At 39.3% G+C, this 23822-nt stretch overlaps 1 protein-coding gene across 9 annotated transcripts in view; it reads right to left on the bottom strand.

The window, feature by feature from the left end:
* The window catches only part of Ambra1 (autophagy and beclin 1 regulator 1), a 188699-nt gene extending 165908 nt beyond the window's left edge, over positions 1–22791 (bottom strand). For 8 of the 9 annotated variants that reach the window (XM_026399088.2, XM_026399090.2, XM_026399089.2 and 5 more), the window contains exon 1: positions 22274–22463. The gene's annotated coding sequence lies outside the window, so the exon portion shown is untranslated. Of the gene's footprint in view, positions 1–22273; positions 22464–22770 lie in introns of those variants that run through there. The other variant, XM_077798123.1, reaches the window with a different exon arrangement.
* Between the last annotated feature and the right edge of the window lie 1031 nt (positions 22792–23822).

The raw sequence follows: 23822 nt of genomic DNA, 5'->3' as shown, positions 1-23822 counted from the left end.
CACATATTACCCTGTTGCCTACTTTATTTATTTATTTTTTCTTCCTTTATTGGTACTGGGAATTGAGCCCAAAGGGCTTTAACACTGAGCTACATCCTCAGCCCTTTTTATTATTTATTTTGACACAGAGACTTATTATGTTGCTAAGGGTGGCCTGGAACTTTTGATCCTCCTGCCTCAGCCTCCAGAGCCACTGGGATCACATGTGTGTGCCCCTGTGCTCAGCTCCTTTTTCACTAATTATAACTAAATCATAGCTTCAAAAAAATTTTTTTAACCTTTTCTAAGCACCAGACAAGAAGCTAGTACAGGATTCTTTCAAGCTGGAGCAAACCTAGCAAATGTTTACCAAGCTGATGTAGGACAGCTGAGTCAGTCAGAAAAAGACAGTGTGTGCAACATGGAAGTAGCACTGTAAAGAGATCTGCAAAAATGGAAGGTCTCCCGAAGGAGCCCATCCCCACTCCGTGCCATAGAACTAGCCTGTAGAACCACAAAGGAATTAATCTTAAATGATTTCAACATTAAATTACAAGCGGGGGCTGGAGATGTAGCAGTTTCATGGTAGAGCGCATTCGTAACATATGCAGGGCCCTTGCCAAAAAAAAAAAAAAAAATCCTAAGAGGGCACTTTACCCAAAATTTTTTTTATTTTGAGACAGGATCTCACTAACTTGTGGAGGCTTACCTCAAACTTGGGATTCTCCTGCTTTAGCCTTTGGCATCTCTGAGATTACAGGTAGTGTTACCCTTATGGAAGTACAATATTATAGTTAAAAATCAATCTATCGGGCTAGGGTTGTGGCTCAGTGGTAGAGCACTCGCATAGCACAGGTGAGGCCCTGGGTTCGATCCCCAACACCACATAAAAATAAAGAAAGATATTGTGTCCAACTACAACTAAAAAATAAATATTAAAAAAAATCAATCTATCCTCCCAAAAGCAAATCTCTCACATTAGTTTCCTTACAATTATTCTAGTTTTAATTCTGCTGATAGTTTAAGTTTATAAATAACAAATTTCCCCTCTTGATTCCAGGGCATGAGGTTCCCAAGATCCTTTTACACAAAACACTGCTCTAGACATACTCAATAAGTATGCACATAGGCCTACCAGTCAAGTCAGCATAAACTCCCTTCCCCAAAAACAATGCTGTAATTTTTTGAAACTCTGGCAATGAAAATTCTTTAACTTTTTTGGTTATATCATGGATATGCTAGAATTAAATGTGACTTAGACATCATTTAAACACAAAATCTTGACATCACTTGCCTAATAATTACAAGACTAACTAAGGACAGCTCTGAGACAAAAAAAAAAAGAAGAAGAAAGAAAAAAGAAAAACAGGTCCTTTCCAGGGCTGCTTCTTTTTTTAAGTCCAATAAAAATGAAATTCAAGTTTTCTCATTCATCGATAAAAGCTGCATCCATGGGGGGAAAAATAATAATTCATTCTCTCTATGGTGGCTCAAGTCTGTAGTCCCAAATCAAGAGATTCAGTCAGGAGGACAGGAAGTTTGAGGCCAGCCTCTGTGAGTTTAGCATACCCTGTCTCAAAATAAAAAATTGAAAAGGGCTGGGGAAGTAGCTGAGTCACAAAGCACCCCTGGGTTCCCAGTATTTGAAAAAATAAAAATAGCAATTTAAAGATAATCTGAAGCTGGATACAGTACAACACCCCTGTAACCCCAGCTATTCAGAAGGCAAGCCTCAGCAATTTAGCAAGACCCTCAGCAACTCAGCACAACCCTGTTTCAAAATAAAAGAAATTTAAGGGGCTGGGGTTGTGGTTCAGAGGTAGAGCGCTAGCCTAGCATGTGCAAGGTGCTGGGTTCAATCCTCAGCACCACATAAAAATAAATTAAAGGTATGTGTCCAACAAAAACTTAAAAAAAAAAAAAAAGAAAGAAAAGAAATTTAAGAGAACTGGCAATGTATCTCAATGGTAGAGCTCCCCTGGGTTCAATCACCAGTACCAAAAAAATTTTAAATGAAGAGGCCCAGTGGCATACACTTATGAACTCAACTAGTTGAGATCCTGAAGCAGGAGGATCACAGGTTGGATCACAGGACAATCTGATCAATTTAGCAAGATTCTTTATCAAATAAATAAAAAGTTAACTATCAATCTGGGCATGGTAGCGCATGCTTGTGGCTCAGGAGGCTGAGACAAGAGGATCACAAGTTCAAAACCAGCCTCAGCAAAAACGAGGCGCTAAGCAACTCTGTGAGACCCTATCTCTAAATAAAATACAAAATAGGGCTGGGGATGTAGCTCAGTGGTTGAATATCCCTGAGTTCAATCTCCAGTATTAAAAAAAAAAAAAAAAATTAACTATCAAAAAACAAACACATTGGGGCTAGGGATGTGGCTCAAGCGGTAGCGCGCTCGCCTGGCATGCGTGAGGCCCGGGTTCGATCCTCAGCACCACATACAAAGTTGTTGTGTCCGCTGAAAACTAGAAAATAAATATTAAAAAATTCTCTAAAAAAAAAAAAAAAAACACAAACACATTAGGCACCATCCATAAGGTATATATAGTAGGTAAAGAACTGCATTTTGTTGTTAATATACTGGGGACCGAACCCAGGGACTTGCACATGCTAGAAAAGTACTCTTTGACTTGCCCCCCTTTTTTTTTTTAATTGTTTTTTTGTTTGTCTGTTTGTTTTGGTACACAATACCTCTATTTTATTTATTTATTTTTATGTGGTGCTGAGGATCCAACCGAGAGCCCTGAACATGCTAGGAGAGCGCTCTATAGCTGAGCCACAACCTCAGCCCCTGACTCGCCCTTTTTAATTTTTATTATTTTTATGCTGAGACAGGGTCTCTCTAGGCTGGTTTTAAACTTGCAATCCTCCTGCCTCTCAGCCTCCCACCAAGAAACCAGGATTACAGGCACACTCCACCATGCTCAACAAGGACTTTCTACTCTTGGTATGTATAGTAGAAGCTTTTAGGCATTTGAAAGGGAATTGTTGATATACCTTTAAAAATTGCCAGCAATAACATTATCAACATTTTACCAATAGCTGGTACTGGAGGTGATTACTCTGTTATTTCTGACCCTTACAACCATTCCTGAAAGGTGGGTTTATCACCAGACACAGTAATCCCAACAGCTCAGGAAGCTGAGGCAGAAGAATCACAAGTTCAATATCACCTTGGGAAACTTAGCAAGACAGTGCTTCAAAAGAAAAAAGAAATGGGGTGGAGGATGTAGTTCAGTGGAACAGGACCCCTGGGTTCAATCCCCAATACCAAGGGGGAAAAAAATTTTAAAGGTGGGTATATACCCATTATACATTTATTTTTGGCCTCCAAGTTTAGACAAGTATTCCCAGATCACACAGCCACCCCAGGGCTAGGCTAGAATTCAATCTATTCCCATAATACCAAATTTCCTAAGAACAGCACTGAATGTATGGCCGTGAAATCATGTCACTTCAAACTTTGACTAAATCTGGCCATCTTTTCAATCTTTAAATTGTAATTTAGCCTGGTCGTTACATAATTTAGACAGTTTTTCAATGTTCATATTGTTTATTTTATGATTCCCTAGATTAATGGTCTTCCATGTTTCCTTTTAAAAACAGAAGCAAAATTCTTTTTTCAAATAAAATATTATGTAAAAAAAACACTAAAATATAAAACAGGTCAAAGATGAGATACTCAAAATTTTAAACAGAGTGGGAGATCCAAAGCTTTTCCTTACTCTCATAGCCATTTCCTTAACTTTCTTGGGTACCTCCAAGGAATAGTTTGCAGAAACACTGGGTGAAACAGAAGACTGTGCTTTCTCCATCTCTGTTCTGTCATTCTCTAGTTGTAGTCTAATTTTTGACAATAAAGAATATTTCACTTTTTCTTATCCTTTACAATACAGATATCATTATTTACTTGGTAAGCTTGTGTCAGTACATGGAGAATAAAATCTTATACATAGTAAGTATTCAAAAATTATTCCCCTCCATGGTAGAACTATAATCTCACCTACTCCAGAGGTTGGGGCAGGAAAATAACAAGTTAAAGGCCAGTCTGGGCAACTTAGCAAGACCACCTCAAAATTAAAAATAAGAACATTTTTTTAAAAGGGCTGGGGATGCTAGGCATGGGAGCCGACACTTGTAATCCCAGTGACTCCGAAGACTGAGACAAGAGGATAACAAGTTCAAAACCGGCCTCAGCAACTTCAGACCCTACGTAACTTAGAAAGACACTGACTCAAAACAAAAAACAAAAAGGGCTGGGGATGCAGCTCAGTGATAAGTCACCCTGGGCTCAATGCTCCATCCCATGATCTAATAATCTCCCAAAGGCCACACGTCCTAATACCACCACCTTCTAGGCCAGGATATCAACATGAATTCTGACCCAACGTAAACATTCAGACCATAGCACCCTCCCAGGTCACCCACCCACAGACCCCAAAACATGATTTGATAACAGACAAGAGTTGTTCTATGAAATACCTTACTATAGGTATTAAGTGTGAGGTAGATAAGTTATGTTGTTCTGAGTACCCTAACACTGGCATTTCCTGAACTGAGTATTTAAACAGGCGATTCAATTCTGTATTTAAAAAGTATTTTTATGTTCACGTTCTGTAACAGAAACTAATGTTCATTTGCCTATCGTCTGGGCCTTTCTTTCACTAAAGAGCACAAATCAAAAACACATCTATATTATTTGCACCTTCACCTAAGCAATTTTAACCTGGCATTTGTCTAAACTAGTCATAAAGAATCCATTACTGGACAGGATGCAGCAACACCTGTAATCCCAGATACTTGAGAGGATGAGGCAAAAGGATTGCAAAATTTGAGGTCAGCCTAGATGATTTAGTGAGAGCCTGTCTCAAAATTCAAAAATAAATAAATAAATAAAGAGGGCTGAGAATAGAGCACTTGCTTAGCAGGGACAAAGCCCTGGGTTCGATCCCTATTCCACAAAAATTAAAAATATAAAGAACCTATTACCTTGGTCTATTACTGCTAATGTATTACCGTTTCTGCATGTATAATCAGAGACCAAAGCAACTTTTTAGGAAAGATATTCTCTATCCCCACCTAAACTCAGTCAGTAATCAAAGCAAATACTCTATGGAAGATGCAGGCTTTGGCTTTGATTCCTGTGGTTTAGGATAAACAACAACACATCACACAACCAAGAAAAGTCTCATTTAAGATTAATAAAAATAAGGCTGGGGTTGTGGCTCAGTTGTAGAGCACTTGCCTAGCATGTGTGAGGCACCGGGTTCAATTCTCAGCACCGCATATAAATAAATGAATAAAATAAAGGTCCATCAACAACTAAAAAAATATTTTTTAAAAAATGTGGACTAGGGCTGGGGATGTGGCTCAAGCGGTAGCGCACTCGCCTGGCATGCACGGGGCGCTGGGTTCGATCCTCAGCACCATATAAAAAATAAATAAAATAAAGCTGTTGTGTCCACTGAAAACTAAAAAATAAATATTAAAACTAATGTGGACTGAACCTCTGAAAGTGTGAGCCCAAAATAAACTTAAAAAAAAAAAAAAAAAAAGCCAGGTGCAGTGGCACACACCTGTAATCCCAGCTCAGGAGACTGAGGCACAAGGATTGTGAGTTCAAGCCAGCCTCAAAAAGCAAGGTGCTAAACAACTCAGTGAGACCCTGTCCCTAAATAAATTACAAAATAAGGCTAGAGATGTGGCTCAGTGGTTGAGTGCCCCTGAGTTCAATCTCCAGTACCTCAAAAGAAAAAAAAAAAAAAAGAAAAAGAAAAAAAAATGCCAGGGAGCTAGGCCCAGTGGCACACACATGTAATCTCAACAACTCAAGAGGATGAGGCAGGAGGATCACAAGTTCTGAGACCAGCCACAGCAACTTAGTGAGGCACTAAGCAACGTAGCAAGAACTTGTCTCAAAATAAAAATTAAAAAAGGGGCTAGGGCTGGGGATGTGGCTGTGGTACAGTACTTGCCTGACATGTGTGAGGCCCTGGGTTCCATTCTCAGCACCACATACAAATAAATGAATAAAATAAAAGTCCATCAACATCTAAAAAAAAATATTTAAAAGGAGGGAGGGGCTAGAGATGTGGTTCCGTGATTAAGTGCCCCTGGGTTCAATCATCAGTACCAAAATATAAATATAAAATAAAATGCCAGGGATATTGTTTTGGTTAACCATCAATTATGTCCTGGGCTACCAGCGACCTTAGTCATCTTTGTCATCTACATCACTTCTAAACAAGCTCACATCTACATCATACCAAAAAGATGGTTACTAAGTCTTTAGGGAAGATATTTCACAATCACCCTTGGTAACATTCCAGTATCTTGTAGTCAGAAAGTTCTTTTTTTTTTTTTTTAATTTATTTTTATGTGGTGCTGAGGATCGAACCCAGGGCTTTGCACATGTGAGGCAAGCGCTCTACCCTGAGCCACAACCCCAGTCCCAGGAAGTTCTTTCTAACATGCAATCTATATTCCTTCTGCTGCAATTAAAATATATTCCCTCTTGTCCTGTTCTTTGTGGAAGAACATCTGCTTAACACCACCTGAACAATACCCCTTCAAGAGAGGAAGCCCATTTCAAACAGCTTCATATAATTGCAACATGGCTTTATACGGGTCACCTTAAACAAAGAACATGATTAAGAGTTTAAATTCCTAATTCCATCACTGGCTTACTCTGAAGATGATAGGAAGTTAAAACCATGCAGATGCAATGCTTCAATTATCCCATCAGTAAAATGCAAATAATAAAATCCATGTTAGAACTTAGTTCCTTAAAAAGTTAAAAAATGAGATTCTGAGTCCCAGTCTAAGTTCACCCAACAATCCTCAAATCACACACTCTATGGAAGCTGCAGATGTTAGATCTCCATTGGGAAGAATCTTAGCAATAACATCAATAACATATATTACCATAGAACTTTGTAGTTCCAATCCAGTATATACCCAAAATAATTGAACATAAGTCCATGTACATGCATGTTCAGAACAACATAAGAGATGTGAAAAAAATTCAAATGTCCATTAATAGGTATGTGGATAAACAAATTATGACATATACACTAAATGGAATATTATTCAGCCATCAAAAGTAACAAAATACTGATATATACTCCAATGCGGATAAATACACCTCCAAAACATTATGCTAAGTCAAAGTTCCAAACACAAAAATCATAATATTATGATTTCACGTATACGAAATATCCAGAACAGGTAAATCCACAGAGACAAAATGAAGGCTGGTCATTGTCAGGGACTAGTGGAAGAGGGCAATAAAGAGAAACTGCTCTATTTCAAAGGTTTTTACTTTGCAGTGATGGAAATGTCTTCAAACAATAGGGAGTGACTGTAAAACATTTAGAATTAAACAAATGCCCCTGAATGGTTCACTTTAAAATGGTTAATTTTGTGTGAAGTATTATTAATAGCATCTCAATATGCTATTAAAAAAAAATACTAGGGAGGTGAGGCTGTAGCTCAGTGGTAGCATGTGTGAAGCACTGGGATGGATCTTCAGCACCACATAAAAATAAATAAATAAAATAAGGGTATTTTTTAAAATGCTAGAACTAATGGGGTTTATGTCCACAAAATGTTTAGCACTCCACAGGAAAGTTTTATAAAATTTTAGAAGCTAGGCATTGTGGTGAACAACTATAATCCCGCCTACTCAGGAGGATTAGAAGTTTGAGGTAAGGGCTGAGTTGTGGCTTAGCAGTAGAGCGCTTGCCTACCACATGCGAGGTGCTGGGTTCAATCCTCAGCACCACATAAAAATAAAAACAAGTAAAAATAAAGGTATTGTGTCCAACGACAACTAAAAAAAAATATTAAAAAAAAAGTTTGAGGTAAGCTTCAGAATTTTAGCAAAGCCCTAATTAACTTACTGAGATCCTGTTTCAAAAATTTTTGTTTTTAATTAACCTTTAATTTATTTATTCGTTTTGTGTGATGCTGAGGATTGAACCCAGGCCTCCCCTGTCCTAGGAAAATGCTGGAAAACTGAGGCCCCACCCCCCCACCATGTCTCAAAATTATTAAAAAAGTTTTTTAGAAAGGGGATATTGGGAATGTTGTTCAATGGTTAAGCAGCCCTGAGTTCAATCCCAAGTGCCAAAAAAAATTTTTTTTTAGACAGGACTGAAGACCAAATGTTTAATATTATCTTAATAAAGCCAATCAGAAAAAAATAAATAAAAATAAAGCTAATCAGACTCTAAGCAATAAATGGAAAACAAAATAGAACCAAACATAAAGCTGGGTGCAGTGGCACACAACTGTAATCCCAGCAACTCAGGGTCTGAGACAGGAGGATTTCAAATTCAAGGTCAGCTTCAATAATGTAGCAAAGCCCTGTCTCAAAATAAAAAATAAAAAGGGCTGGGATACAATGCAGCAGTAAAATGCTCATGGGTACAATCCTTAGCCCCCCCCAAAATATAAGGAAATAAAATAAAATATAGAGCATTGTCACAGTTATATAGTTTGTTAAATGGAATAAGGAGCCAATAAATGAGTGAATGAATAAAGAGATTGGGCTGGGGATGTGGCTCAAGCGTATCGCGCTCGCCTGGCACGCGTGCGGCCCGGGTTCGATCCTCAGCACCACATATAAACAAAGATGTTGTGTCCGCCGAAAACTAAAAAATAAATATTAAAAAATTCTTTCTCTCTCTCTCTCTCTCTCTCTCTCTCTCTCTCTCTCTCTCTCTCTCTCTCTCTCCTCTCTCACTCTCTCTTTAAAAAAAATAATAATAATAATAAAGATAGGGATGGGGCTGGGGATGTGGCTCAAGCGGTAGTGCGCTCCTCTGGCATGCGTGCGGCCCGGGTTCGATCCTCAGCACCACATACAAAGATGTTGTGTCCGCCAATAACTAAAAAGAAATAAATATTTAAAAAAAAAAAGATATGGATGGAAAAATAAAAGCCAATAAAACAAGATACAAAGATTTTTTCAGTAGGTAAGTGAAAAAAGAAAAACTGATGATAGCAAAGTTTCCAGTAATCCCAGCAACCCGGAAGACCGAAACAGGAGGACTGCAAGCTTGAGACCAGCATGAGCAATTTAGAGAAACCCTTTATCAAAATAAAACATGCTGGGCATGGTGGAGCATACCTTTAATCCCAACGGCTTGGGAGGCTGAGGCAGGAGGATCATAAATTCAAAGCCAGCCTCAGCAAAAGCAAGGTGCTAAGCAACTCAGTGAGACCCTGTCTCTAAATAAAATACAAAATAGGGCTGGCAATGTGGCTCAGTGGTTGAGTGCCCCCGAGTTCAATCCCGGATACCTAAATAAACAAACAAACAAACATAAGAAAGGACTGGGGATGTAGTTCAGTGGCATAGAGTACCGCACCCCTGGGTTATATTCTTAGTACCCTGAAGGTCCTTAGCTAACCTTAAAAAAAAAAGTCTGTGCCATTGTACCCCATGTTCAGGGAGCACTTCCTTTTTTGGGGGGGGTTCTGGGGATTGAACACAGAGACACATTAACACTGAGCCATATGATAGCCCTTTTTATTTTTTATTTTGAGACAGGGTCTCATTAATTTGCTTAGAGCCTCTAAGTTGTTAAAGCTGGCCTCAAATTTGTGACCCTTCTGCCTCAGCGCCTCAGACTCCCTGGTCTGGGATTACAGGTGTGTGCCAGCACGATCGGCAATCACTTCCTTCTTAAAAGATTGTAACACAATCTCTCAGATTGTTCTCTTAAATTCCTCTCTTAAATTCCTTAGAACTTGTTCTGGGGCACTGTCCTCATCCTACTATTTGAGCACATGCATTTTCTTTAGTTGTAAATACCATCTATATACCAAAACCACCCAGACTTCTGTCTAGCTCAACTTCCGAGCATCAGCCAAAAGACTGCTTCCTTGATGTCTCCACTTGTATTGAGGTATTCATTCCACTCCCCAACTCTAATCAAAATCTGCTATTCCTCCAATGGTTTCCATCTCAGAAATAGCACTGTCGTCTATCCAGATGCTCATGCTAGAAATATGGAATCATACTTTGACACTACCCTCCTCCCACATGACCAATCAATCATTAAGTCTGTCCTAATTCTAAATTATCTACTGAATCTTGTATCTCTCTCCATCTTGCTGGCCTACAACCTAATCCAGACTATCATTATCTTTTGCATGGACAACTGAAATGCATACTAACTATACTTCCCCCATTTCTTCTCTTTCTAAAACACTCCTCACAATTCAGTCAGGGTAATTTTTGTGTGTGTGTGTGTGGGGGGGGGAGTTGTTTATTTTTATTTTTATGTGATACTGAGGATCAAACCCAGTGCCTCGTGCATGCTAGGCAAACACTCTGCCACTGAGCTACAGTCCCAGCCCCCAGAGTAATGTTTTAAAAGCATAAGTTAGCCTGGGAATGGAGGCATATGCCTGTAATTCAGCTAACTACTTGGAAGCCTGAGGTAGGAGGAATACTTGACCCCAAGAGTTCAAGGCTAGCCTGGGCAATCCAGCAAGATCCCCATCTCAAAATAATTTTTTTTCTTTTTAAATACTGGGGATCTAACCCAGAGGCCACTGAGCTACAATCCCATTCCTTTTAATTTGAAGGTCTCACTATGTTGCTGAGGGTCCCCATAATTTATTGAGCTTGTCCTTGAATTTGCAATCTTCCTGTCTCAGCCCCCAGTGTCACTGGGATTTGAGGGATGGGCAACCATGCCCAATTCAAAATTAATTTTTTTGATGTTTTATTTTATTTTTTTTAAAGAGAGAATTTTAATATTTATTTTTTAGTTCTCGGCAGACACAACATCTTTGTTTGTATGTGGTGCTGAGGATCGAACCCGGGCCGCACGCATGCCAGGTGAGCGCGCTACCGCTTGAACCACATCCCCAGCCCCTTGATGTTTTATTTTGAGACAGGGTCTCATTGAGTTGCTTAGGGCCTTGATAAATTGCTGAGGCTGGCTCTGAACTCACGATCCTACTGCCTCAGCCTTCCAAATCGTGGGATTACAGGGGTGCGCCACTTTACCGGGCCAAAATTAGAATTTTTAAAAGGGCTGGGTTTTAACTCAGTGGCAGAGAGCTGACCCACCTTGTGTAAGGTTCTGGGTTCAATCCTCAGTATGAAGAGGGGAAAAAAAAGCATAAATTAAGTCATGACATTCAAAATCTATAAAAACCTGGGTATGGTGGCATATACCCATGACCCTGCTACTCTAGCTGAGGCAGGAAGATTCTACATTTAAGGCCAATCTGGGCAAACCTAGCAATATGCTATCTAAAAAATAAAATGAATTATGGATCTAACTCAGCTGTAGATCATCCCTGGGTTCAAACCTCAATACTGCAAACAATAAAATAATTAAAAAATAAACCAGGCATGGTGGCACATACCTGTAATCCCAGAATCAGAAAACAGAGGAAAAAGGATCCCAAGTTCAAGGCCAGCCTCAGCACCTTAGCAAGGCATAAGCAACTTTATGAGACCCTGTCTCAAAATTAAAAAAAAAAAAAAAAAAATTAAAGGGATTGGGGGGTTTAGCTCAGTGGTAAAGCATGCTGGATTCAATTCCCACTCCAATTTAAACAAAGAAGCAAACTGGGCATGGTGGCACATGCCTGTAAAAAAAACCCAGTGATTTAGAAGGCTGAGACAGGAGGATCACAAGTTCGAGAACAGCCTCACTAATTTAGTGAGGCCCTCAGCAACTTAGTGAGAACCTGTCTCAAAATTAAAAATTAAAAAAGGCTGAGGATATAGCACAGTGGTAAAGCACCCCAAGGTTAAACCCCTAGTACAAAAAGAAAAAGAAAAAAAAAAATCTTGTGATCCTCCTGTCTCAGCCTCCCAAGTAGCTGGATTAGCCATGCCTCAGCAACTTTGGGACTGAAGTTTGAAGTCAGCTTTGGCAACCTAATGAAACAGTCTCAAAATAAAAAATAAAAAGGACTAGGAATGTAGCTCAGTGGTAAACTGTCCCTGGATTCAATCCTCAATGGGGGAAGGGGAGCAGCAACTGAGATTACTTGTAGTGCCACAATGCCCAATTGCTTATTTTTCCAGAATTTTACCCAAGGAGATTTGTTAGCCTTGACTTTTTCCCTAAATATCATGCTTTTCCATTCATTTAGTCAATTTCCAAAGCTCTTAAACACCAATCAGTTCAAAAAGATGGCAAAATCAGATGGTTAGCTATTTTCTACCTGTTTTGCAAAGAAATGTTCTTCTAATCCTAAAATGACTCTGGCCTGTTTTGCTAAAATATCTTACAAAAATGTGTTATCTATCTTATATTTGGAACTCTGTTTCAGTCACTGTTGTTTTCAGGGCTTCTTACACCAGTAAAGACTCATCCTTCTGGTGGGTACAGTGGCACATGCCTGTCATCCCAGCAACTCACGAGGCTGAGGCTGGAGCATTGCAAGTTCAAGACCGGCCTCTGCAAGTTAGCAAGACTTGTTTAAAACTAAAAAAAAATAAAAAAACTCATCCTTTTAATGTAAAGGGCACTAAGGGAAAGGAAGGATAACTATTTTGTTTTACCTTCCTCTTCCCTATTAAAGTTTTCTCAAAAGCACCTATATTTCAATCCAAGTATCAATATTATTTCTTCTTTTGAAGAACACATCTTTACTTTGTTATACTAATAATAGTAATGATAATAAAAGCTGGCATGGGGCTGGGGTTGTGGTTCGGTGGTAGAGCGTGCTTGCAAACCATACATGAGGCACTGGGTTGATCCTCAATACCATATAAAAATAAAATAAGGGTATTGTGTCCACCTACAACTAAAATATACATCATTTTTAAAAATAAAAAATGAAAAACAGCTGGCATATATAGTGCTATTCTAAAGGTTCTACATGTATTAATTCATTTAATTCTCACAACCATATGATATTTAACAGCTGAAGAGAAAGACAGGTTAAGTAACTCACAGAAGTTGCAGAGCCAGTAAGTAAGTAGTGGTACTGGGATTGGAACCCACCCAGACTATTTGGTCCCAGATTCAGTGCTGCTATGCTATTTATTATTCTAGAGTTAGGAAACAGACATTTTCTGCCCTATTTTCACTGATCGGTAAGACTGAAATAGTCAATTTCACTCCCCAAACCAAACAAGCGTATTAATCCTCTCCAATTCAGCAAAATTAGGGGACATGGTAATGCACACCTGAAAACCCAGCAATTCAGGAGTCTGAGGCAGAATTGTTACAAGTTTCAGGCCAGCTTCAGAAATTTAGTATGCCCCTTCTCAAAAAAAAAAAAAAAAAAAAAAAATTTTTTTTTTTTTTTTTGATAGTGCTGGAGATTGAACCCAGGGCCCTGTGCATGCAAGCCAAGCACTCTACCAACTGAGCTATATTGTATTCCCAGGCCCCTGTCTCAAAATTAAAATTTAAAAAGAATAGGGATATGATTCAGTGGTAAAGCACCCGAAGCTAGTGTTGTGGCTCAGTGGTAGAGTGCTTGCCTAGCACCTGTGAGGATTGAGCTTGATCCTCAGCACTACATAAAAAATAAAAAAATAAGCACCCCTGGATTCATCCCCCCCCAAAAAATTAGATACTTTATTATATCACATAAGCACATACGCACATATGCACATCTAACACAGTAATTTTGGTTCATGATAGAATGCATGTTCTATGCTGGGGGCAGTAATAAAGAAATGATTAAAACATGAAATGTTAAACTTGCCTCAGTTCATTCTACAGATAAAAGCACAATTCCAATAAGGAGTAGTAAAAATTGTTCGCAAGACACTTTTTAATTTCTTGAAAGAAAGGTACCAAACAAAATAGTAGATATCATTTTATATATACTCAACAATGGCCCACACTTTTCCTTCTCTCAATTTCACAATTCTCCTAAGTCAGTCCCCTAAATATAAGGCTCATAAGTACTTCAGATTATTTATTCCCTGCTGCAGATGCACCTGAAGGCAAATATCTAATATCCAAATATGTTGAACTCAACTTTCAAAGAAATTTAATTTGGAAAAAAATAATAAATGAAAACTAATTAAATTCACATTAAAGTAAAAGTTAAAAACCAGCCAGGTGCAGTGGCGCACATCTGTAATCCCAGCAGCTTAGGAAGCTGAGGCAGGAGGATCACAAGTTCAAAGCCAGCCTCAGCAACCTCAAGGTAGCAACCTCAACTCAGTGAGACCCTATAACTAAATGAAATACAAAAAAAAAAAAAAAGGGCTGGGGATGTGGCTCAGTGGTCGAGTGCCCCTGAGTTCAATCCCCAGTACTCCCCCCACCCCCCAAAAGAATAAAAAATTAGTTAAGCATACTGAATATTTATATCATATATATCCTTTAAAATGCCAAATTCAATGTCATCTTATAATAAGGATCAGACAAATACTACATGTACCAATCTTAAATGAAGATTTTCATGTTGATGGTGGCAGAGGAACTTTAATTTACAGAATCACGATGTCATGATTGTAACTTTTCAGGAGGATTATGGATCCATGACTGGAGGCTCCAACCCCCGTGAACACCTAGTACCTGCCTCTTTCCCTTAAGCCTCTGTTAGTCCTTATTTGTTGCCTTCAGAGCAGTTGCTTCTGCCTACATATCAGTATTTACCTGATTCCTGGCCAACTATATTCCCTACTAGAATAAACTCCATAAGTGTAATAACACCCATATGTACCTTGTATCCCAGAATCTAATTGAGCCTTCAAAAAACATTTCTAGATGAAAAAACAAGTCTGAAAACATATCCAAAATAATTCAAGTTAAGGCTGGGACATGGCTCAATGATACAGCACCTGCCTAGAATGCGTGAGGCCCTAAGTTAAATCTCTAGTACCACCAAAAAAATAATTTAAAAGATTCAGGTCAGCTTACATGCATACATGCATACTCATATTTATTACAGTGCAACTCACAATAGGCAAGTTATAGAACCAGACATGGAACCAGCCTAGATGTCCATCAACAGATGAACAGATAAAGAAAATGTGATAAATACACACAATATAGTTTTTGGGTTTTTTTTTTTTTTTTTTTTTTATTGTGACGCAGGGTCTCTCCTAAGTTGCTTAGAGTTTTGCTAAATTGCTGAAGCTGGCCTCAAACTTGCAATCCTTCTGTATCAGCCTCCTGAGCCACTGGAATTATAGTTGTGACCAACCACACCTGGCTACAATGGAGTTTTATTCAGCCATAAAGAATGACATTAATGTTTCTGAAGAAAAATGGATGGAACTTAAGAGCTTTATATTAAGCGAAATAAGCCAGACTAGAGTCCTATGTTTTTTCTCATATGTAGAAGCCAGAGAGGAAAAAAAAAAGAGAGAGAAAAATAAAGGATAGGGAAAGACCTCATGAAATTTGAAAGGAGATCAGTAGAGAAAGGGGATCAGAGCAGAGGAGGAAAAAGGGAAGGCAATGTACTGGATAATGAAACAGACCGAATTAGGTGTATTTATGAAAATGAAACAATGTATCCTACTACTATTTATAATTATAATGCACTAATATAAAAAGTTAATTTAAAAAAAAAAAGAAAAGGTAGCCAAGTGCAGTGTTGCACACCTGTAATCCCAGCAACTCTAGAGGCTGAAGCAAGAGGATCACAAGCTCAAAGTCAGCCTCAGCAACTTAGTGAGAACTTGTCTCAAAATTAAAAATAAAAAAGGGCTGGGATGTGGCTCAGTAGTTAAGCATTCTTGGGTTCAATCCCCAGTACCAAAAAAGAAAAAAAACAAAAACTTGAAAAGGCAAGGGCTGAAACATAATCATAATCAAGCAACAGTTCCACAAAGCAAGTGGGGTGAAGGATGCCTGTAATCCCAGGAACTCCAGAAACTAAGGCAGGAGGATCACAAATTCAAGGCCAGCTTCAGCAGCTTAGCAAGGCCAAAGCAACTTAGTGAGACCCTAACTCAAAATAAAAAATAAAAAGGGTGGGCTGGGGATGTGGCTCAAGCGGTAGCGCGCTCACCTGGCATGCGTGCGGCCCGGGTTCGATCCTCAGCACCACATACAAACAAAGATGTTGTGTCCGCCAAAACTAAAACATAAATATTAAGATATTCTCTCTCTCTCTCTCTCTCTCTCTCTCTCTCTCTCTCTCTCTCTCCCTCTCCCCCCCCACCTCTCTCTTTCACTCTCTCTATAAATAAATAAATAAATAAATAAATAAAAAGGGTGGGGGTGCAGTACTTCAGTGTTAAAGTGCCCCTAGTATGTGAGCCCCCAGTACCAAAAAAAGAAAACAAACAGCATCACAGGCTCTGGAAGTAGCTCAGTAAGAGTACTTCCCTATCATATGTGAGGCCATGGGATCAATCTCCAGCACAGTGAAAAAAAGAAAAAGAAGCAGAAGCCCAAAGGCTGAATGTGGTGGTGCATGCCTGTGATTCCAGCAACTCAGGAGGCTGAAGCAGAAGGATTGGGAGTTCAAAGCCAGAGCCTCAACAATTTATTGAGGCTCTAATAATTTAGCAACACCCTGTCCCAAAATAAAAAATAAAAAGGGCTGGGGGATGTCCCTCAGTGGCTAAGTACCCCTGGGTTCAATCCCCAGTACCAAAAAAAAAAAAAAAAAAAAAAGAAAAGAAAAGAAAGTTCCAAAAGGTATAAAAGGGAATACTAGAAAGAAACCTCAACAGGGCCAAAAAAACAATACAAGAACAATACACAATGAAAAAAGGCAAAAATTAAAGTAAAAAAGCAGAAATTAACGAACCTTAAAGCAGAGGAAGAGACAGAACAAGTCAGAGAGTTAGAGTTAACACTTACACTCATCTGTAGACACATAAGTCAAGACTTACTAAAAGAGAATGTGTAAATATCCTGAGTCTCATCCTAAGTAAACATGCAGCATCTAAAACTCCTGCCTTTCACTAATATTTACAAGCACTACTCCTCTCCACAGACATGTAGTAAACACATCCAGGGCTGGGTTTTTTCTTTTTTTTAGTTGTAGTTGGACACAATAATTATTTATTTATTTATTTTTATGTGGTGCTGAGGATGGAACCCAGCGCCTCCCACATACTAGGCGAGCTCTACTACTGAGCCACAACCCCAGCACCCCTAGGGCTGGTTTTAACCTTTGTTCACCTCTATCCTCAAGATTGTCTGACACATGGCTGCCTTGAAAGTAGAAAGGTGCCTAAGAACCTTCATAACAAGCTGATAGCTGCTCTAAGATAGATAATATCTGAAGAACATTTTTAGATTTTGGTGTTTGTTTTGTTTTTGTGTGCTAGGGATTGAATCCAGGGCGCTGTGCTTGCTAAGCAAGTACTCTACCTTGCACTTCATCTTTTTAAAGAAACTTTCCCCAGTGTTTTTCAACAGAAGCTTAATAATAGATATATTCTCCTTCCGATTCTTCTAATATAAACTCTAATCCTTAGCACCAAAAAAAAAAAAAAAAAAAAAAAAAAAGTCTTAGATATGAATCTGCTATGTACCGTTGGGATATGACCAGAACTGGTCTCTTGGTCAAATTATTCACTCTCCCTAAGCTTCAGTATAGAGGAAGAAAAAATAGTACCTCCATGGGGAAAATAATATCTATCCTAAAGGGCTTTGTAGTATTAAATAAGTATAACACATGTAAAGAATATGACACAATAAATGCCCCATCAAGGGCAGTAACCTTCCCTACAGCCTCCTTAAATAATTTGTACAAGATTTCTCAACTAGTAAACTGGTAAGCTCCGGGCTTAAACTCAGGTCTCCTGATTCCCTAATCTATTTTCTTCTCACCACACTACATTGGCAGATTGCCACACACTACTGGGCACATAAATATAATTCTGACAATAACTGATCCCAAAATTCTTACCTATTAGTAACTAATCTTAACTTTTTGAAAAGAAAAAATAGCTCTTTAAATTAGCTTGGAGAGAAAGGACTTAAAAAGATCAAACATAAATTACTCCTAAACAGTAAGACAGGCTATATCATAATAATAATGTAAAAACAGAAATAATGACAAGAAACTGAAAGCTCTCTCTGGATTTATGAGGAACAATTGGAGAAAGAAGCAAAAATGACCAGGATTAATGAAACTTAAATTTGTTCTATTTTGGGGATGGGGGGTTGGTAAACCAAACCACTGGACAAAAAAAGTACATCTCATTCCAAAATAACTCTATCAAGGCTGAGATATGTCTTAGCAAAAATGTGTTAAAAACAAAACTTTTAAGAGTGAGATAAACTGTTGACCTAAACTGTCAACATTCAAGAAGAAACTGAAGATAATAAAATATTTGGATTCAATATTCACAAACTGCACAAAGGAACATGATCAAACGAATAAAAATAAGCTTCCTAAAACACACTGAGCTAGGTGTGGTGGCACAGGCCTGTAATGCCAGTGGCTCCAGGAGGCTGAAGCAGGAGGACTGAGAGTCCAAAGCCAGCCTCAGCAAAAAAAAGTGAGGCGTTAAGCAACTCAGTGAGACTCTGTCTCTAAATAAAATTCAAAATAGGGAGCTGGGCTGTAGCACAGTGGCAGAGCACTTGCCTAGCATATGTAAAGCACTGGGTCTGATCCTCAGCACCACAGAAAAATAAATAAATAAACAAATAAAATAAAGGCATTCTGTCCATTACAACTACAAAAAAAAAAAAAATTAAATACAAAATAGGGCTAGCGAGGTGGCTCAGTGGTCGAGTGCCCCTGAGTTCAATGCCCAGTACCCACCCCCTGCAAAAAAAAACACATTGAAAATTATATAATGTTGAAATGTAAGTTATTAGCCTGTAATCCCAGTTCAGGAGGGAGATGCAGAAAAATCAAAAGTTCAAGGCCAACCTCAGCCATTTAAGGAGACTCTGTCTCAAATAAGAAATAAAAAGGACTGAGGATGAACAGCTCATTGGTAAAATGCCCCTGGTTCAATCCCCAATACAAAAAAAAAAAAAGTAGTTATTGATGGTTATTGCTATATTAATAAAAAAAATAACCAGCCTAATACACAGAATTCAAGATACTCAGGAAGCTGAGGCAAGAGGATTGTAAATTCTAAGGCAGACTGGGAAATTTTGACAGACCCTGTCTCAAAGTAGAAAATAAAAAGGGCTCGAGCGGGGCTTGGTGGCCTGTGCCTGTAATCCCAGCAGCTCTGAAGGCTGGGGCACTAAAACAACTCAGTAAGACCCTGTCTCTAAATAAAATACAAAATAGGGCTGGGATGTGGTTCAGTGATCACATGCCCAAGTTCAATCCTGGGTACCCAAAAAAAAAAAAAAAAAAAAGGGCTGGGGTGTATAGAGAGTATAGCTCAATGGTAAAGCAAATCTCAGTTCAATCCCCATTACCATAAAAACAGTTGTTTCATCAACTCTGTTCCAGGCTAAATTCTAGAATACATTCAAAGAAGTTCACACGTTTAATAATCCCCAAGACCTCTGTTACCACAATCTGAACCTAAACATTTCTGGAAAACGAAACCAAAAAAAAAAAAAAAAAAAGCCCAATATGAATTTTATAGAACCACACAAGATTCAACCAAGTACTGGAATCCCAGTGAATGGGGAGACTGACCTGAGGCAAGAGGATCACAAGTTGAGGCCCGTCTTAGTAACTTAGTGAGATCTTTGGCAATTTAGTGAGACTATGTCTCAAATTCAAAATTAAAAAGGACTAGGGGGCGCTGGGGATGTGGCTCAAGTGGTAGCGCACTCCCACCAGGCATGCATGAGGCACTGGGTTTGATCCTCCTCACCACATAAAAACAAAATAGATATTGTATCAACCAAAAACTAAAAAATAAATATTTAAAAAAAGGACTGGAGATATAGCTCAATGATAAAGCACCCCTGGGTTAAATCCCCCCTTCAAAAAAATATAATATATATCAACCAAGCAAAATTTGTGTAATCTTCTATTTCAAAGCAAAGAAGTGGATAAGAAGGTCTATCCCTATCTATTAACCTCCCACTCCACCTCTACTGAATTTCTACTCTACTTCAAGTCAACTTAAACCTCTGCCAATTATTTCCTACAAAAACAAAACAAAATGTTCCTAACATTTCTAAGTGTCATTCAATAGTAATCTCCATTTATTATTTAGCATTCATTAGGAGCCTCTGAGATACTACTTATAACTCTAAATTCTATGCAGAATCTATCAATCCCCATCGGATAATGACAGTTCTTTCTCTAAATTCTTTCCTCTGATATACATTCTTTTCTACCATAAAAATACTTTTTCAGAGAATTCACATTCTTAGCTTAATTTCCCAATCGAGATTCTCCTTAAAGATAGTCTGGTGGATGCTGGGCATAGTGGTGCACACCTATAATCCTAGCAACTCACAAGGCTGAGGCAGGAAGATTGAAAATTCAAGGAAGCCTTAACAACCCAGCGAGGCCCTAAGCACCTTAGCAAGACATTGTCTCAAAAAATAAAAGGGCCTGGGGATGTAGCTCAGTGGTTAAGCATCCATGGGTTCAACTCCTCCTCCATGCCACCCCCATACCAAAAAAAGGGGGTGTCTGATGGCTCTTCATTAACCTTTTATTGGGAACACTGCAGTTCTGGTAACTAGGAAATTGCTTATGAGCAAAGGCCCTTCATTTAAATCTCACTGATCCAGCTGGGGTTGTGTCTCAGTAGTAGAGAGCTACCATAGCATATGTGAGACACTGGGTTTGATTCTCAGCGTCGCATATAAACAAATAAAAGTCCATTGACAACTAAGAACATATTTTAAATAAATAAATAAAATCCCACTGATCCCAGGGCTAGGGGTATAGTAGCTCAGTGGTAGAGTCCTTGCCTAGCATATGTGAGACATGAGGCCTGGAACACAAAACATAATAGATCTTATTGAAAAAAAAAAAAAACACATACACACACAAACAAACAAAGTTAGAGAAACAGTAGTCTTTCCAAAACTCAGAAGAGAATCCTAGAACTTCAAAGAAACACAGACCTACATAGTTTCTATCCAAAAACTAGGAATTTATTCCATACTCTAATCTTAAAGACATTCTCCACCAGATGCTAAATATTATGGAAACTTATCCAACGTAGGACCTCTAGGCTGATTTTTTTTTCAATAAATAAGTAATACAGATTAGGATTGTGGTACTAAGTCCAATGAAAATTAAATAAGAACACTTAGTCCCTAAAGTTTCCAAGTTGGGGGAAAAAGGGAATAATGGTATTCACAGCACGTTAAACTTCCACTTAAGTATCTCAATAATGAAATTATTTTTATACACGGTCTTTTCAACTCAGGTATACACAGGAAACTAAACCACTGATCAAATGTGACAAAACTGTTGCAAAAGAAACCCTTTGGGATTCTTTTGGATACTTCCTAGAAAGCAGACCCCAACAAGACAAGTTGCCTACGAAGTGTCTGAACTCTTTAAGTTTTAAGCATCCTCTGTAGGACACTAACCGTAGCTGAAATTTTTCCGGACAACAGGTTAAAGAGAAGAAATCAGTAATAACGAGTTGGCAAACTGGAGGGGCAAACAAAATTATTTATCAAGAAACAGAAAGAAACTGTCATCGCTACTCCCGCTAAAATGATACAGATGTTGAAAACACAAAACCAGCCAGAAGATCACATAGTTCCCTTAACTTCCGAAGCCTCCAGTGACAGAATCTATATTCCTAGTAAAAAGTGGTCACAGGCAGACAAATCACTATGAGCCAAAAGTGACTGTTAAAATGGGAAGATGAAAAAAAGAAAACGGGTAAATGACAAAAAGTGACTTACTGAGCATTTAATGACCCGTCGGGGATACAGGGGGAAAAAAAATCAGGTCTCAGACCTCAGGCTCAGTTTCCTTGCGGGGGGGGGGGGGGAACAGACGGGGAATAACTTGACATTAGGTTCAGAAGAGCCTGAAGGCCTAGTTTCAGGAGCCACTAACCTACTCCAAGGTCCCTTCAAAGGCTAGACTCAGTGGGGGTCCCCAGTGCAATTGAGTCATGACACCCGGAGCCTTAGGTGGGAGAGAAGGAGGCGGGTCAAAACACACACAGCTCTACCGGTTCCTGGAAAGCTATTTTCCCCCAACACTCTAGGGGTGCCGACACCCGCCCTAGACCCAACATCCCCTGCCGGGCAGCCCCAGCACCTCTCCCTCCTTCCGGCTTCTCCCTCAAGTCTCAACAGCCCTCCGGTCGCGCCCCCGAACACAGCCTGGCAGCCTCTCCTCAGGTAGTGTCTCGGAGGCTGGCCGGCTCGCCCACCCGCCAGCGCCAAGGTCTTCTCAACCCCGCGGCGGAAGGATGCCGGGCCAGGCCTCCCAGGCTCCTCCCGGGCCTACCTGCAAGGCAGGCAAGAGCTCGGCTTGCAGCCCAGCGGGCGGACTGAGCCACAGAAAGAAGGACTGAAGAGGCAGGAAGGAAGCAAGAGGTCCGCTCTACAGACCGGCGGGAGAAAGCGGCCCGAGCCCAGGGCCTCGAGGGTAACTCAGCCCTCGACCTGGCGCCACCGCCGCTGCTCAGGAGACATCAAGCAAGAAGACGGCGCAAAAGATCACCGAATGCACGAACACCCCAGACATCAAAGGAAGAGACCCGAGCAATCGTTCAAGGAGCTATAGTAGAGTGTCGAAAAGCATCGCAACCCTTGCTCAAGGTCCGGCTCCTGTCCAAGGCATAAGTAAACAAACCCAGATCATAAACTTTAGCGTAGTCGGCGCTTCTGCCATTTCCTAGTGGCTGCCTGCTATTTAAGTTGTTTTGAGAATGGAGTTTTGTGTGAGCGTGCCTTAAGATCAACTCATAGCACAATAACATTGTTGTCTAGTTCAGCGACTACCTTATGGACTTCGCTACTTATCCCAACTGAGAAAACCACTTCACCTCTTTTAACATAAGTTTCCTAACAGTGAGGTGAATGAAATATGAGACTGAGGAACAAAGTCAACAGTCGCTATTAAAGTTCCAATTTAGCTCTTACAAGCAAAGCCAAGAGAACATGGGAAAACCCAGGGTTATGTATTCTGACCTTAAGGCAGGGGGAAAAGGGTACACGGTGTGCATATTTTCTTCCAAAGGCCTAAAACTGTGTGTTTCTTAGATGATGATCACAAGTTCAAAACCTGATTCGCATTTTCTTCACTCCACTGGCTTTTCCTTTTTCCTGTCTTTTTTTTTTTTCCTTTTTGGGTGGGGGGTGCTAGTGATGCAAGCTAGGCCAGTGGAACAAATGAATATGCTCAGCACAAGTATGAATTGTATGCCCATTCCAGGTAAAATCCAATAAAACACAAGTATTGTATGGGTTACCAAGTATAAGCAATAAGCATCTAAACCTACCTCCTCCTAACTAGGGAGGAGACGCACAGAAGAAGGGTAAAAAGAAGGAAAAAAAGATAATCCAAGCCTTTAGGTTTTTTTAATCCAAGCCTTTTAATAATTTATATTCTAAGTCAAAGAGTGCTTCTTAAAATATTAACCTCATTCAGAATTTACTATGACTTTTTAAAAATCTCCTTCTAAGGCTGGGGAGGTAGCTCTGTAGCAAGTTACTTACCTCGCATGCACAAGGCCTGGGTTCTATCCCATGCACCACAAAAATAAGTAAATATATAAACCTCCTTTAAGTCAGTGAAAATGTTTAAAAAACAACCCATGTTATAAGATCAACCATCCATAGATGGACATAGTGGCACACACCTGTAATCCCAGTGACTAAGGAGACTGAGGCAAAAGGATCACAAGTTCAAAGCCAACCTCAGACTCTCAACGAGGCCCTGAGCAATTTAATGAGACCCTATTCCAAAAAAAAAAAAAAAAAAAAAAAGGACTAGAGTTGTGGCTCAGTAGTTAAGTGCCCAGTTTAAAAAAAAAAAAAAAGGGCTGGGGATG

The sequence above is a fragment of the Urocitellus parryii genome, chromosome 4 (assembly GCF_045843805.1).
Source record: "Urocitellus parryii isolate mUroPar1 chromosome 4, mUroPar1.hap1, whole genome shotgun sequence".
NCBI lineage: Eukaryota > Metazoa > Chordata > Mammalia > Rodentia > Sciuridae > Urocitellus > Urocitellus parryii.
Note: the sequence above shows the minus strand (reverse complement) of the source record. Positions and strands in the feature narration are given on the sequence as shown.